The sequence below is a fragment of the Globicephala melas genome, chromosome 7 (assembly GCF_963455315.2).
Source record: "Globicephala melas chromosome 7, mGloMel1.2, whole genome shotgun sequence".
NCBI lineage: Eukaryota > Metazoa > Chordata > Mammalia > Artiodactyla > Delphinidae > Globicephala > Globicephala melas.
The window spans coordinates 109,092,028-109,107,383 of NC_083320.1; positions in this window are offsets into that span (position 1 = coordinate 109,092,028).

The following is a 15,356-nucleotide window of genomic DNA, read 5'->3' on the forward strand; positions in this document are numbered from 1 at the left end:
GCAGCACATGGACTTTCTTAGTTGTGGCATGTGGACTTCTTAGTTGTGGCATGCATGTGGGATCTAGTTACCTGACCAGGGATCAAACCCAGGCCCCCTGCATTGGGAACATGGAGTCTTACCCACTGGACCACCAGAGAAGTCTTGTGATTCCTTTGTTTCATTTCTGATTTTAGTCATTTGTGTGTGTGTGTGTGTGTGTGTGTGTGTGTGTGTGTGTGTGTCAGTTTAGCTAAAGGTTTATCAGTTTTGCTGATCTTTTTAAACTTTGGTTTCATTGACTTTTATTTTTCCATTCTCTATTTCCACTTTGCTTTATTTTGTTTCCTTCCTTCTGCTTGCATTGGGTTTAGTTTTCTCATCTGTTTCTAATTTCTTAAGGTGAAAAGATAGGTTATTGATTTCAGATCTTTCTTCTTTTTTAACGTACACTTTAACGGGTACAAATCTCCCTCTGAGCGCTGCTTTTCCTTCATCCCGTAAGTTTTTGTATATTTGTCTTCATTTTCATTCATCTCAGTGTATTTTCTAATTTCCTTTGTGATCTATTCTTTGACCCTTGTGTTCTTTAGGACTGTGTTAATTTCCACATATTTGTAAATTCCCCAAATTTCCTTCTGTTATTGATTTCTAATTTCATTCCATGTTGTCAGAGAATATATTTTGTATGATATTAGTCATCTTAGATATTTTGAGGTTTGTTTTATTGGCCTAACATATGATCTATCCTGGAGAATGTTTCATGTGCCTGTGAGAAGAACGTATATTTTGCTTTTTTTTGTTGTTGTTGGCTGCACCATGCAGCATGTGGGATCTTAGTTCCCTGACCAGTGATCAAACCCACATCCCTTGCATTGGAAGTGCAGAGTCTAAACCACTGGACGGCCAGGGAAACCCCTGTATTTTGCTTTTGTTAGGTGGAGTGGTCTGAAGATGTCTCCTTCCCTTCTCTGTGTTATTGTTATACACATTACATCCATATATATTATAAACCCAAGAATAAATTCTTATAATCCTTACTTTACATAATCCTATGTCTTTTAAAGATTCTGTGAGAAGAAAGTGGAGTAATTATATATTTATAAAATTATACTAAACTTTTTTTAGCATTTCTGATTCTATTTTTCTTGTGGATTTGAGTTACCATCTGGTGTCATTACCTTATTCCAAAACAGTTTTGTTCCCACCTCCCTCCTCAGTGCTGTTATTGTCAGATAACATTTTGACAAAATTTCTATAAGTGAAAAGCCTAAGAATACAGTTATATACATATATCCTAGGTAATTACTTTTTAAACAAGAGAAGAAAAGAAGGGAAATATGCAATTATACTGTCTTTTGAAATTATCCATCTTTACTGACACTTTGTTTTTCACATGGATTTGAATTACTATCTTGTGTCATTTGTTTTCAGTCTGAAGAACTTATTTTAGTACTTCTTATGTCAGGCTTGCTAGCAATATATTTTTTCAGGTTCCCTTAATTTTGAAATATCTTTATGTTTTGAAAGACAGTCTTGCTGGATATAGAATTCTTGGTTGACAGGATTTTTTTAAGCACTTTGAATACCATCTTCTGGCCTCCATTGTTTCTGATGAGATGTCAGCTGTCAATCTTATATGTGATGAATTGTTTTCCTCTTGCTGTTTTTTAATATTTTCTCGTCTTTGACTTTCAATGTTGTGGCTATGATATATCTCAGTGTGGATCTCTTTATGTTTATCTTACCCGAAGTTCATTGTGCTTGGATGTATGGATTAATGTCTATGATCAAATTTGGGAAAATTTCAGCCATGACTCCTAATAATTTTTATGCCCCCTTTTCTCCCTTTTCTCCATTATGCATATGTTGGTGAACTAAATAGTGTCTCACATTAGTCTGAGGCTCTGATTATTTTTCTTGTTTTTCAGATTGCATTATCTCTATTGAACCCATCTTCAAGTTCACCGTTCTTTTTTCTGCCAACTCAAATCTGTAGAAAGCCCCAGTGAATTTTTCATTTTGGTTATTGTACCAGAATTTTCATCTCCAGAATTTTTATTTGGTTCTTTTATATAATTTCTCTTTATTGGTATTCTCTATCTGATGAGACATTGTCATCAAGTCTTCTTCTTTTTTTTTCTTTCTTTTTTTTTTGGCCACGCCGCACGGCTTATGGGATCTTAGTTCCTGGACCAGGGATTGAACCCAGGCCATGACAGTGCAAGAGCTGAGTCCTATGGACTTCCCTGGTAGTCCAGTGAGTAAGACTCTGCACTCCAAATGCAGGGGGCCCGGCTTCGATCCCTGATCAGGAAACTAGATCCCACATGCATGCCGCAACTAAGAGTTTGCATGCCACAACTAAAGATCCCGCATGCCTCAACTAAGGAGCCTGCATGCTGCAACTAAGACCCAGCACAGCCTAAATAAATAAATAAAGAGAACCTGAGTCCTGATCACTGGACTGCCATTGAATTCCCAAGTCTTCTTTTAATTCTTTAAGCATGGTTTCCTTTAGTTCTTTGAAAATATTTATAATGGTTTCTTCTTTTCCTATGTATGGGTCACACTTTACTGTTTTTTTTGTGTGTGTCAAATAGTTTTTGTTGAAAACTGGATGTTTTATATATTATACTAGCAACTCTGGATACCAATTCTCTCCATCCCCCAGGAATTGATGCTGTTCTTTGCTTGGTCATTTATTTGTTCAGTGACTTGCTGAACTAACTCTGTGAAGTCTATTTCCCCTGCAGTGTGAAGCTTCTGATGTCCCTATTCAGATCTTGTCTTGCTTTTATATTTTAGTCTGGCTTCCCAGGGGTCACCCCTGGGTCAGCATAAGCCACTTATTGGTCAACGGGTGTGCTTAAGCCCCCTTGAACAGTTGTATTTTTTACCCTTTACCATTGGGTGTATGTGTGGTTTGGATGCTGCTGTCACAGCTTGAGGATCTTTTTTTTTTCTTGGCCTATGTTCCGCCAGAGACCAGTAGCTTGGATTGTCCCCATCTGATCCCTCCTAAGAATGTTCAGCCTTGGCCATGCACACAGTCTTCCAAACTCCTTTAACTTTTATGTTAAAGCCTGACTTCCTAGGCATTGCCTCTGCATGAAAGTAGCTTATTGTTCAACTAGTGTTCGGTCAGAAGTTCTGCTTAAGGCCCTTGTGCCAAAGAGGCTTCCACATGGTGCTGAGTTTTTGTTCAGACTGGAAAGTGTTTCCAAGACTGCTCACATCCTGCTGTGATTGCCCCTAAGCGGGTGAAGCCTAATGCTTGTATACAGACTTCCTGACACCCATGGTTGACTGTGATCCCTGGTGAATTTTTCTTGGCTGTCTCTTTCCCTGGTTTTCTCTATCAAACTTCTGGTTGCTCTGCCGTTTTGCTTGTTGCTACTGGTATCATGGAGCTATGAGGGCCTTCTTAATCTCTCTCAACCAAAATCTCGTTTTCAACAACACCCTTAGCATGAAATTTTCCACCCTCTCCTCCAAATAAAATCACTCCCCCTCGGACAGAGCTGGGAGCTCTTAGTTCTTATGGTCTGACTCTCCCCTGGAGAGAATCTCTGCACCACCACACAGGATCTAGGCTTAGGGACAGCAACCCACTTATCCTAAACTGAACATGTCTCCTCTAAAAGTGGGCTCTGGGCTAAAAGTAGCTCCTGGTCTTCTTGGCCTGCCCCTCTTGGTGTGGAACCTCCCCCCATAAGCAATCTGGGGTGGGGATTGCGGCCCCAGGATTCTCAGCCTGTGCACCTGGAGTAGAGCCTCTGCTCTACTGGTAGGGTCTGGGGGGGAGTCCCTCCTCTTCTTGCCTGCACCAAGTAGGGTGCCTGGAATAGAGTTTCTGTAAGGTGGAGCCGACAGGGGAGGGAGTGGGTTGTAGCTCAGTTGCCAAAGAAATCTTACTGAGATTTAGGTTTTCTTGAATGAATGTTTCTCCATTTGCTGTATGCCCTTAGGACAATTTCCAGAGGCTTTTAATTATTCTTTTGAATCATTTTCTCCAGTTAAATGGTTGTTTTGTTGGGGGGAGAGTCCACCATGCCCTTCACTCCAACATTCCAGAAGCAGATTCACTTCCGTGATTTTTTACTGTATTTTCATCCAGCAATGTTGAATGCATAGGCTTTACTGGTCTCTCAGCTATTGTGCATATTCCTCTAGTCAAGACTGCCTGATAACTTAACCTGTAAGCTGTCCTAGCAGTTTTTTCATATCTAATTTTAAAAGATGGGAGAAATAAAGTTGGTCTTTCAAATATTTAAATCATTCAATTCCTTTAAATTCAGAATTATTGGTCTTAAAGTGATAACGCAACTTAAGTGGCACAGTAGTACTGAAAATGTTCTATTGCATAAGATACAACAAACTAAAGTAAGATTTTAGCACTGTGGAAGACAAAATGCACTGGACAGTTAAGGAGATGATTCTATTCAGCCTACTGCGCTAGGGAAAAGGGTTCAAAGAAGTGGAAGGGGGTCTGGGACTTTATAGAGGCAGATAAACAAGGGAGTCATGAAAAAGGGTGGAGGCAGGTCCAATCTGCAAGCACAGGGTGGTCCTTCACAATTAGCCATCTCCCAGAACATTAGGGGGTCAATGTGGTTATTCCCCTCAAATTTCAGTTGTTGCTGAACTCAGAGGCAATCATAAACCTCCTGTGCAGGTGAGGAAGGGTCTAAGTGTTTATATCTCAGGCATTCTTGTTGGCGTTTTGTAAAACCATTTGAACCATCTGTTGGAAGGTGGTGGCGAAGGTCAGTTCTTTCAGGGTCCTAGAGATCAGACTTCTTAAAAGAGGGAAACCTAAATGAAAAAGGAATATAAAAGCTGTATGAAAGTAAGAGCCCCAGATTGAATGCTGAAAGTACCTAATCCAGCAGATTCTAAGAGATCAGTGGAGGAAAATCTTTCAGCTATGCAGCAGCACTGATTATTCAGCCTCTTAAAGCCCCCTTGCTAGATGTCAATGCTTTTGGTGATGCTGTTCACAGTCTTGGTTGCCTCCATACAGGACATGTATGACCCGAGCCTTTGGCCCACCTGTCCAGGGAAATCCAGCTCATGAAATGTCTGCTGCAGCAATAACTCCTTCCAGATCTGTAACAAGTCACCAAGCTTCTCCAGATCCTGGGGAAATGGCCAGGCAATCCAGAGACCCAACAGGCATCTAGCTGGTCAGGCTTCAGCCTTAGTGATGCCAAGTTGGGTGGGAAGGAGGAAAACTGGAAACATTCATTTGGCGGGTTGTTGCCAGGTGCTGACACAAACTGGAAACACTGAAAATTCAGTAAGGTTTGACAATTTGGGAAAGGTAGCAGGGTCCAGTTCAATGTGCAAGTAGGTACCAAAACCGATTCTTCCAGTGTCAAGGAAGTCAATTAAATCTCTACCAGATAAGGGCTTCCCTGGTGGTGCAGTGATTAAGAATCCACCTGACAATGCAGGGGACACAGGTTCGAGCCCTGGTCTGGGAAGATCCCACATGCTGTGGAGCAACTAAACCCGTGCACCACAACTACTGAGCCTGCACTCTAGAGCCCGTGAGCCACAACTACTGAGCCCACATGCCACAACTACTGAAGCCCATGTGCCTAGAGCCCATGCTGTGCAACGAGAAGCCACCACAATGAGAAGCCTGTGCACCTCAACGAAGAGTAGTCCCCGCTCACCGCAACTAGAGAAAGCCCGCGCACAGCAATAAAGACCCAACGCAGCCAAAATAAATAAATAAATATATATATATTTTAAAAACCTTTACCATATAAGACAAAGTTTGCACCTCCATCAGTTACCTACAATTTACAAAGGAAGTGCAAAGTGGCTCAAAGGCGATGAACAGGGCTGGAATCTGAATACCTAGAAGAATGTGCAGTGCATAGTTTTCTACTGAAACACAATTTTTGCTCTCAGGTCTCTAATCTCAAAGATACACTAATCTTGCCTGCAAAATAAGTCTGGTCTCATTAGATCTGGCCTGGTGTTTTCACAGATGCAGCAAGAATGGTGATTTACCTTAGGCCTTCCTAAGGTCGCTTTACTGGAAGTTTTCCTAAGGAATCTGAGTGCACTTTTTTTTTTTTTTTTTTTTAATTGGCTGAGCTGGGTCTTTGTTGCTGTGCACAGGCTTTCTTTAGTTGTGGCGAGCGGGGGTTACTCCTCGTTGCGGTGCGCAGGCTTCTCATTGCAGTGGCTGCTCTTGTTGCGGAGAGCGGGCTTTAGTGGTTGCAGTAACAGGGGCTCAGTAGTTGCGGTGCAGGGGCCATAGGGCACGTGGGCTTCAGTAGTTCCAGTACACAGGCTCAGTACGTGTGGCGCATGGGGTTAGTTGCTCCACACGGCATGTGGAATCTTCCCAGATCAGGGATTGAACCTGTGTCCCCTGAATTGGCAGGAGGATTCTTAATCTCTGCACCACCAGGGAAGTCCTCAGAGTGCACTTTTTTTTTTTTTTGCGGTACGCGGGCCTCTCACTGTTGTGGCCTCTCCCATTGCGGAGCACAGGCTCTGGACGCGCAGGCTCAGCAGCCATGGTTCACGAGCCCAGCCGCTCCGCGGCATGTGGGATCTTCCCGGACCGGGGCACGAACCCGTGTCCCCTGCATCGGCAGGCTGACTCCCAACCACTGCGCCACCCGGGAAGCCCCAGACTGCACTTTTAAAAAAGCTTCTTGAGGTTAGGAAACCAAGCAAAGAACCGCCACCAGATCTCACTGCAGTACCTATAGACTTAGGTGAATTCCTCTCTTCAGGGTTCCCAAGATATCTTAAGGTTCCTGGGCCTGCCAGGAAGTGACCTCCTTACTCACCTGTAAGGCTAGGAGACCTGTAAGCCAGGAAACAGGCTGCTGTTCCAAAGAGGGTTTTGTAAGCCTTGGCTCCATAAAGTCAACCTTAGCTTCTTAAAAGTGTCATATCTGGTTAAATGATCATCATGCTCAAATATGATATTCCAGGCAAGGCTTTGGTTCCATAACCAATATTTCCAGCTACATCCATTAACAAGGAAGACAATCTTACTGAATTTATTATAACAACTTATACTGCTATGAAAATAAGAGAACTCAGTAAGAGTTCCTACAGGTAGGAGTTCCTACCTGTACGGGTCAGGTAGGTATTTTATAAACTGCACATTTCTGTTTATAAAATCATAGTCTACTATATTGTTATGAGTTGCAGATAACTTCAACGAACAGAGGAAGGAGTTCCTTATATATCCAAATAATTTTCAGAAGTTAAAGACTGGATGAGAGTTCATTACAAGAATAGTGCAATTGACAAGGAAATCTGGTTATTTCTGCAGCATGCAAAACAATTAAGTCAACCCCCCCCAATTTAGATAAAATAATTATATACAAAATTAGCCCTATTTTCAAAGAAGAATAAACAAGAACAAATGCTCTGTGATTTTCCAGGTATCCTCAGGGAAATTCAAAGTCAGTTTTAGGTGTAGAAGATACCCTGAAGGAACATCATTCTCAAATACGACATTCCAGGTGAGATTTTGGAATTTTGTTACTTCATTTTATTATACATTTAGGATTCAGTATGAGAACATAAAAATCAAAGTTATCAGATTTAAGATAGGAATCAAATCATGGGTGCCTGAGAAACAATATTTGGCTATTCATTTCAAAGTGACAATAAAACATTAAAAAAATTAGACGGTAATATGATTGCAAAGAACCTTAGCCCATTCTTAAATGAGAAACTCTGTTTTCTATTGATAAATAATCAAAGACATAATAAATGAATATAAACCAAAGAAGGCTATTCTGGTCAGATACAGAATTTTTGTTGTCTAGATAGATTAAATAACAGAATAAGTGATCCTTTGTGTTGTAGGTGAAGGTAATAACCAGTAAACCAAGGAGACAAGCCTATCAAATTGGGCAAACTTTGCCAAGATTTTAACTTTTCACATTCAGGTATTATAAATCAAGGTGAATAAAATTCACTTCCAAACTTAGTCTTTCACTGCACTCTTTCATATTCCGGGACAAATGGACACTGTACTCTAGACCAATCTCAAGGTGTCTTAGCTCATTCAGGCTGCTATAACAAAATACCACAGACTACGTGGCGTACAAACAACAAGAACGTGTTTCTCACAGTTCTAGAGGCTGGAAGTCCAAGATCAAGCGCCAGTGTGGCGTGGCGAGGGCCTTCGTCCGGGTGGCAGATTTCTCCTTATACATGCACGTGACTGAAAGGGGTAGGGAGCTCCCCGGAGCCTCTTTTGTAAGAGCACTCATCCCACTCATGAGTTAAGCACCTCCCAGAGGCCCTACCTGCTAACACCATCATCTCTGGAGGACAGGATTTCAACATATGAATTTTAGGGGGGCATTTTCAGCCCATAGCACTGGAGGTCCACATGGTCAGAACTAATTCTATAATATTACTAAGATATTAACGTGCAACGTGTTCATTGCTCCTACTGTCAAATGAATCAATGAGTAAGTATTTCAAAGTTTTCTCAGTTTCCGCTTCCAGTATAGTAAACGTCAATAGTTACAACCACAGAGAAAGCTTTTCTCGGTCCTCAGTAAGCTTGAAGAGTGAAGAAAGGGGATGGAGACTAAAAAAAAAAAAAAAAAAAAAAAAAAATCACTTCTTTAGGACAAAACTACTGTTTTTCTTGAAAAATAGATATATGCACTCAGTTGTATTTCTCCAAAATTCTTTCTACTTCGTCTAAACCACAAATTAATGATACTTTTTAGCAAAGTAACTAACTCCCAGTTGAGAGATAACAGGGTGGACAATTGTGCACTGTCTGTCCCACAGCAGCTCTCTATCGCAGACTAGCAGCACTCGTGAAGACACACAGGACAGCTGTGTGTGGCCTTACACCTCACAAAATGTAAGAAATGAGCGGAAGTGCGCATGTTCATTACAGACCCAAAGATACAGCCCTCTGTAGCAAATAAAAATAAGCAGCAAAAGAATGCAAAATTTAGGGACTTCCCTGGCGGTCCAGTGGTTAGGACTCGACACTTTCACTGCCAGGGCCTGGGTTTGATCCCTGGTCAGGGAACCAAGGCAAGCTGTGTGGCAAATACATAAATAAATAAGTAAATAAATTATGCTTAGTAACAACGTTTCAGCATTCTCTTACTTGGAGATGATCTAGGTATTTTTGCTTAATTAACTCAATACACTATAAGTACAAGGATTAAGTTACCTAAACATCTTGGCAATTATCTTCAAGAAAAGTAATTACTGTTGAAATAAAGTTTGTCAGAATAATGATTTGATTTGGTTAGATACAAACAGGTGTTTCATAATCTTCAACACTTAGTGTAAGTAATGCTAGCTTATTTGATCACTAAACCTGCATAAATTTAAGAAGAATATACCCAAGTAGAATAAAAATGTAAGCACTTAATGGTCAGAGAAGACATGGCTGTTTTTATTAAACCAAAAATATTAAGCTAGTCTCATTTGCCTAAATAATGTGAACTTATTCTTAAAACATTTCTGAGTTAATTTCTGTAAGAATGTATTTTTTCTTTCTGTTCTTTGAAAGTATTAGAAGTTCCCTTTCCTTAACTTCTGGAAATTTTAAGAATATTGCATTTATAAGGTGCTTATTTATCTCTAAGTCAATGAAAATAGAGCTCCTTTAATTTAAGCAATTTCATAATCTGATCTGGCAATACCACCCAGAGGTAGGAAAACATCACACACTCACATAATGAGAAGTCAAGGCCTTTCTGAATGACAGACACAGACCAAGAGCTTATAGCTCCAATTCTAAAATTTCAGCCCTGGGCAGCAGTCAACAGAGATGAACAGAATTCACTAGTCCACATCAAAGAGCTGTTCTCTTCCCAGTGGATACGAATCTTTAATTGATGAGCTCAAAGTAGATGAACAGAAAAGAGTAACAAACAAGACTTCCTGTCTTCTTTTTTTTTTTTTTTTCCTTTTTTTGCTGTACGCGGGCCTCTCACTGTTGTGGCCTCTCCCGTTGCGGAGCATAGGCTCCGGACACACAGGCTCAGCGGCCATGGCTCACGGGCCCAGCCGCTCCACGGCACGTGGGATCTTCCCGGACCGGGGCACGAACCTGTGTCCCCTGCATCGGCAGGCGGACTCTCAACCACTGCGCCACCAGGGAAGCCCCCTGTCTTCTTTTACCCAACAGAGACCTGATCTCTATAACCCAACTGGTCAGACCATGAAACCAGGTGAGCACTCAAAAAGAATCAAAATAAAACCCTTCTGTGCTACTGATGGACACAGTCCAGAGCACAGGAGCAGAGGTCAGAAATACCATCGGTCCCAAATCTACAGTCAGGAATGAAGAGGCTCCCCATGAGGGTGGAGGAAGCAGGGATCCAAGCACAGGCTTTGCTCCTGAACAAGTCACGGTACCAAAACTATCAAAGACAAAATGCACTGACAACCAAGGAGGTGGTTTCACTCAGGCTGCTATGCTGTTCATTAACGAGCAATGTCTCAAACAGGAAGGGGTCTAGGGTATTACAGAGGCAAGTGGAGAAGGGGTCATGGGGATGAGGGGTGGGAGGGGGCCCTGTCCCAGACATAAAGATTGGATTTGAGACACGGGGATCTCTCAACTGCCACTGCTTCCAGGAGCACAGGGCTCAGACAACGTTCAACGTGGTCAACATCTATAAAGCTGACAAAAAGAGAGCTTTTGTCATCTTTTCTTTGCTAATGTATAGTTTTGCCCAGTTCTACGGAGTTGACTCCTGTCTTGCAGAGAACAACTCTGCTATACGTCAGTTTCCCTTTTCTGGGATTTTTTTTTTTTTTTTTTTTTTTTTTGGCCGTACCATGCGGCATGCAGGATGTCAGTTCCCTGACCAGGGATTGAACCCGGGCCACCACGGTGAAAGCCCAGAATCCTAACCACCCAAAAAGAAGGGAACTCCCTTTTTCAGCATCTTTAGATGTAGATGGTGCAACTGTAGGTTGAGAAAGCATGCCTCCTATTTTACAGTCAAAAATCCATCTTAAAATATAAAAAATTAGTATAAATACATTTTGTTTACTTGAGCATAAAATGTTAAATTCTAAATTAGTAACCGTTTTAGATAAAATGTAAATGTACAAAGGTTTCTGACACAATTTTTTTCAATAACACTGCAAAATAAGAAAACAATTTGTATGTACTTGTGTTCACTTAAGTTCAAGGAAAACGTCAGGATTTCACAGGCTATTAATTGGACAATAGTGAGATTACAGAGCTTGTGGCTGGTATACCAGAAGAGGCCTAGGAAGAGCACAGTACAAGGACTGGGACGAACTGAATTAACTGCTCTACGGTCACACATCCACACGCCCAAAGCCCCACCTCAGCAAGTCCTAGAACACACACACACATGCACTTCCCGAGCGCAGTCGCTGGCCGCGCAGCCCACTGGGTGCTCCTCTGCCCCTGGCTGGGCCGCGCCTCCGGCAGCTCTGCACCCAGGGGCTGTCCCAGCCGGGCACCGCCAACAGCCACACTGTCACGTCTTCTGCTCCCGTGTCCTGTCGGTGGGGGGCTGTGCTCCTGGTCCCCCGGCATCCTGTGCTCTCAGGCCCCCACACAGATCACCCTGCTTCTTCCGTGCCCACCGAGCCTGGGACACAGGGAGAACCGTGGGCCCCTTCCAGGTGACCAGGTCCCACCTCCACCCTGGGGCTCCAAGTGGGAAATGACCCCCAAGGTCCAGTCTTTGGGATCAGTGGGTGGAGGGACAGGTGGGGAGGGTTAAACCAGCACCCTGACCACCGCCCCTCTGAGCCCTCTGCTGGGCTACAGTCAGACCAAGCTGCAAGTGGCAAATAAGACGTCCTGATGAATCCTTTGACAGCGGCAAGAGGTGCGGTGCACCAGGGCAGCTATGGTCACGGCCGGGCCACAGAAAGGGCCCTCACCTCAGCTTGAGTCTCCCCTCAGCCCTCCTTTGGGACTCGGCAGTGCCACCTCGCTGCCCCATGACACCCAACGAGGGCGCCGGTGCCCAGGGTGGCTACCCAAGGAAACAGCACAAGGATGTCTCTCAGGTTAAGCGAGCTGGACACACAAAGCCCTGCTCAACAGTGAGACACACTGTGATGGGCCCTCATTACGCACAAGGACCTCCTGTGTAGGAGGGCCTGCTTCCCTGGTTTCCCCCAGGGGAGGGCCCCGATTCAAGTAGCCCTGCCACGGAGCAGGCAGCGAGGTCTGCAGAGCTGAGCTCAGAAAACACTGTGTTCTCAGGTCAGACGGCTCTGCCAGAACCCCTGTGGAAGAACAAGCTGTCCCAGCCCAGACGCTCTGACTTTCACCAAAGCCTGACGTTGCAGGCACTGTGGAACAAATGCCTCCGGTGCCCGCTGGTCACAGTGATAACCAAAATGCCCATGTTTCCAACGTGCTCCAAGCTGTGCTGTCCAATACAGAAGCCACTGGCCACATGTGGCTCTTATCAATTTGATCATATAATGATGCTATGTTATAATAAATTATATTTTATAAATTATGTTGATAATATAAGTTATAGTATAAATATAATTCATTATAAATAATGAATTAATTAAAATTTAAAATGAAGTTCTTCCAACTCACCAGCCACCTTTCAGGTTGCTCAAACTACATGTGGCTAATGGCTACAGAACTGAACATTCACCAAGAATCTCTCCCCATCAATTTACCAGTGGCATTTTTCACAGAACTAGAACAAAAAATTATACAATTTGTATGGAAACACAAAAGACCCTGAATAGCCAAAGCAATCTTGAAAAAGAAAAATGGAGCTGGAGGAATCAGGCTCCCCAACTTCAGACTACATTACAAAGCTACAGTAGTCAAGACAGTATGGTACTGGCACAAAAACGTAAATATAAATCAATGGTACAAGACAGAAAGCCCAGAGATAAAACCACACACCTATGGTCACCTATTCTATGACAAAGGAGACAAGAATATACATGGAGACAAGACAGCCTCTTCAATAAATGGTGCTGGGAAAACTGGACAACAACATGTAAATGAATGAAATTACAACACTACCTAACACCGTATACAAAAATAAATTCAAAGTGGATTAAAAACCTAAATATGAGACTGGACACTATAAAACTCTTAGAGGAAAACATAGGAAAAACACTCTTTGACATAAATCACAGCAAGATCTTTTATGACCCACCTCCTAGAGTAATGAAAATAAAAACAAAAATAAGCTAATGGGACCTAGTGAAACTTAAAAGGTTTTGCACAGCAAAGGAAACCATAAACAAGACCAAAAGACAACCCTCAGAATGGGAGAAAATATTTGCAAATGAAGAAAAGGACAAAGAATTAATCTCCAAAATATACAAACAGCTCATGCAGCTCAGTATCAAAAAACAAACAACCCAATCAAAAAATGGGCGGGAGACCTAAATAGACATTTCAGCAAAGAAGACATACAGATGGCCAAGAGGCACATGAAAAGATGCTCAACAACACTAATTATTAGAGAAATGCAAATCAAAACTACAATGAGGTATCACCTCACACCAGTTAGAATGGGCATCATCAGAAAATCTACAAATAATAAATGCTGGAGAGGGTGCAGAGAAAAGGGAACCCTCTTGCACTGGTGGTGAGAATGTAAATTGGTACAGACACTATGGAGAACAGTAGGGAGGTTCCTTAAAAAACTAAAAATAGAACTACCATATGATCCAGCAATCCCACTACTGGGCATACACCCTGAGAAAACCATAATTTAAAAAGACACATGTACCCCAATGTTCACTGCAGCTCTATTTACAATAGCCAGCACATGGAAACAATCGAAATGTCCATCGACAGATGAATGGATAAAGAAGATGTGGTACATATATATACACAATGGAATATTACTCAGCCATAAAGAGAAATGAAATTGGGTCATTTGTAGAGATGTGGATGAACCTAGTCTGTCATATAGAGTGAAGTCAGTCAGAAAGAGAAAAACAAATATCATATATTAACACATATATGTGGAATCTAGAAAAATGGTACAGATGAACCTATTTGCAAGGCAGGAATAGAAAGGCAGATGTAGAGAACAGACATGTGGACATGGGAGGGGGGAAGGGGAGGGTGGGATGAATTGGGAGATTAGATTTGACATAAATACACTACCATGTGTAAAACAGGTAGCTAGTGGGAACCTGCTGTATAGCACAGGGAGCTCAGCTCAGTGCTGTGGTGACCTAGATGGGTGGGATGGGGGGTGGGAGGGAGGTCCAAGAGGGAGGGGAGATATGTATACATACAGCTGATTCACTTCACTGCACAGCAGAAACTAACACAACATTGTAAAGCAATTATACTCCAATTAAAAAAAAAAATCTCTCCCCATCCTCAAGCCAAACTTACTGCTTGGACTCTGGCTTGATCCCTGCTCTAGGCACTCCTTGCTCATAAATACAGCCCAGCCCAAACCTCAACAGACTCCCTTGTAGCTGCTACAGTTTGCTTTTCCCGAAATGCAATTCCTCTGCTATTCCCGAATAAGTTCAATTTCTGGTAACTTAAGCTTGCCTCGGTTTACCCCTTTATTTAGGGTGACACACGTGAGATAACAAATTGGAATGTATTTGAAAAAGCATACTGAAACCAAGCAGGACCCTTCCAGGGAGAGACCTCCCCATGTCTCCACTTCTTGTTTGTAGAAAAGCTTTAGCCTCCTAGGTGTTCCCCGAGTTCCAAAGAGCAAAGTGAGAAAATGAAGAAACAAAGGAAGCGGTCAAGCCAGACAAAATAATAATAGTTTAGCCATAAAACAAAGTTGAGGACCTTTACCTTCTCAAGGGCTGTAGACAATATCCTGAACCATACCCTTGAGCTGTTTTGCAGACACTAAAACCTCCACTAGGTGGAGGAAGTTAACTGCATGCTCACCACCAGCACGTAGACCCCAGACCTGTTAGAACCAGAAGGCTGATGACTGAGATTCCTGAAACATCATCCTCTTGACCTCACCATGAACCAGAGAACTGTGCACAAGCTGATCATGCACCCTGTGACCCTCGCCCTCCCGCTGTCTTTAAAAGCTCTTCCCGGAAAGCCACTGGGGAGTGCGGGTCCTCTGAGCATGGTGCTGGGCGCCCTGCAATAAACGCTGCGCTTTCCTCCACCACAATCCAGTGTCGGTGGATTGGCTTTGCTCACATCGGGCAAGTGGAACCAAGTTTGGTTCAGGACCAACAGTAACTGCCAAGATCCAACCAGGAAAACAGAGAGTATTAAGGGGAATTTAATGCGGGAAACAGGTTACACAGGTAACAGGAAGACTGAAAAGTCAGAGACGACAACAGCAGAAAGCCATTAATATCAACCTTTCCATAGAAGAGAGAACAAAGGGGTGTTACCAGCCTATCAGCAG